The sequence below is a fragment of the Elephantulus edwardii genome, unplaced genomic scaffold (genome assembly GCF_000299155.1).
Source record: "Elephantulus edwardii isolate Elephantulus edwardi_28Jun2011 unplaced genomic scaffold, EleEdw1.0 scaffold00010, whole genome shotgun sequence".
In the NCBI taxonomy this organism is placed as follows: Eukaryota; Metazoa; Chordata; class Mammalia; order Macroscelidea; family Macroscelididae; genus Elephantulus; species Elephantulus edwardii.
Window position 1 is genome coordinate 29,498,932 of NW_006399760.1, and position 2,490 is coordinate 29,501,421.

A 2,490-nucleotide genomic window follows, 5' to 3' on the forward strand; every position below is an offset into this window, starting at 1 on the left:
GTCTGAGCCCAATTCACAACCCACTGTGTCTTGTGTTACATTATGTTGTATTATTTCTCTTATGTGTAACTACAAAGAGTTGACTTTTGAAGCTTACTTTAAAAAAATTTCACTTTTGTTATATTTAAAAAGCAATAATATGATATCATCTCTTTTGAAGCTTTAAATGAAAGTTTTGTTTTTCAAATAATCTTAAACCCTTGAGTCATGAAACTACCTCAAGTATTCAGTGCCTTTCACAGTACCATAATCACCAAGTAATTGACTTATACTGAGTTTAATTTATACTAAATAATATACTAGAAAAGGAACTTGATTACAGACTATGTAAAGTACTTGCATGACTAAAAAATATAAAGACAAACAACGCAACTTTTAAGACGGGCAAAGGATTTAAAAAGACAGTTCCTGAGAAAAGCACACAATGAACATATAAAAAGATGTTGAATATCATTGGTCATTAAGAAAATGCCTACAAACTAGGAACAAACATTTGTTAATTCCATCTCAGACAAGAGTCTTATAACAAAAGTTTACAGACTATTCCTGGGCCTCCACAAGAAAAAGACTGATAACCCAATTACAAAATGGGCAAAAGACATGGAAAGAACTTTCACAGAGGAAGACATTTGAATGGCAAACAGACACATGAAAAAATGCTTCAAATCACTGACAATAAGAGATGCAAATCAAAACCACAATCTCACTCCAGTAAGAGTGGCAAAGTTTAACAGGGCAGCAAGTAATAGATGTTGGAGAGGATGTGGGGGAAAAGCAACTCTTTTACATTGTTGGTGGGATTGTAAAATTGTGCAACCATTCTGGAAGGCAGTTTGGCACTTCCTCAAAAAGCTGAACACAGAAATTCCATGTGATCCATCTATTCCACTACTTGGAATATATCCTGAGAATATGAGAACTGAGGCACATACTGAGATTTGTACAGCAATGTTCATAGCAGTATTATTTACCATCACAAGAACATGGAAACAGCCGAGATGTCCAACCACCATCAAATGGATTGAGACATTATTGTACAGTCACACAATGGAATACTATGCAGCACACAGGAGCAAAAACTTTGTAAATTATTACCTAACTTGGGAGGGACTGGAGAGCATTATGCTGAGTGAACTAACTCAGTTCCATAAGTACAAATATTGTATAAACCCAGTATTGTCGAATGAGTATAAGGATCCAGGAAGGGTGTGAGAGGCTGGAAGCAGAAGAATGTGGATATGCAGAGGGAAAGGGGGGTAATCATTGGGTTGTACAATTTGATGGGTGGGGAAGTGAGAGAAATTGAAAGAATTTGTTCAAATTTGTATTTGAATTTTGTAAATAAACTAGTAGAAAAAATTAAAAAATTTTAAAAAGAAAATTAAAGTCAAAGACATAATAAGCTATTAATGTCATCCACTCACCACTGCTGTCAAGTTCTAGCTAATAGTGACCCCCTAGGATAGAGAGAATTGCCTATTACTGTTTCCAAAACTGTAAATCTTTGCAGAAGCATCTTTTTATAAAACAGCTGGTGTATTCTAATCACAAACCATTTGGTTAGAAGTCTAATACTTTAATTACAATACCACCATATTCACGCAAAACCAAAACTCACATGGGAGCAATTCTAACTCATAGCAACATTCCATGAACTTTTCAAGGCAGTGAATCACAATGGAGAAGACTGTCTTTACCAAGAAGACTACCTTTCCCAAGGAACTGCTGGTTTATTCATAGACTTTATGCATAGACTTTAGACTTACAGCATAAACTCCTATGGACTATGCTACTACAAGTCTCTATTTATACTGATTATGGTGGCTACAGTAAATATAACATAGCAAGTAGTGTCAAATAACTTAAAAAATTTGAACTTCCATGCACTCTTGGTAAATATACACATAACAGAAACTTTGGAAAACTATATTTTCTCACACTCAACCGGCATTACCATTGTTGTTTCTGTTGCTATTATTAGGTACCATTTTGTGGAGTACAATTCATTGTGAACTTATGTATAACAGATCTGAGAACCCTGTCCTACTATGTACCATCCTCATCATCTGACATATTTTATCCCATTGCTACAATCACTGTCGATATATCATGTTGGGATCATTCCTCACTTCCACTGACCCTCCACCTTTCCAAGTATGATATCTCTCTCTAAGGAAAAGCCTCTCCTAGAAACATGCTCAAAATAGGTTAGATGAAGCTTTGCCATCTTTGCCTCCAAAAAAGCACATTGGCTGCACTTTTTTCAAGACATGTTTATTCCTTTGACAGTCCATGAGATAGTCAGTACTCTTCTTCAACACCACAATTCAAATTCTTCTTCTGCCATTCTTATTCATTGTCCAGCTCTCATATACACATAAAACTATGGGAAAGACTATAGTCTAAATAAGACACATCTGTAGATCATAACAAACTGTGGCTGACTCTGAGAAGAATGGGAATCCCAGAACACTTGATCATGCTAATGCG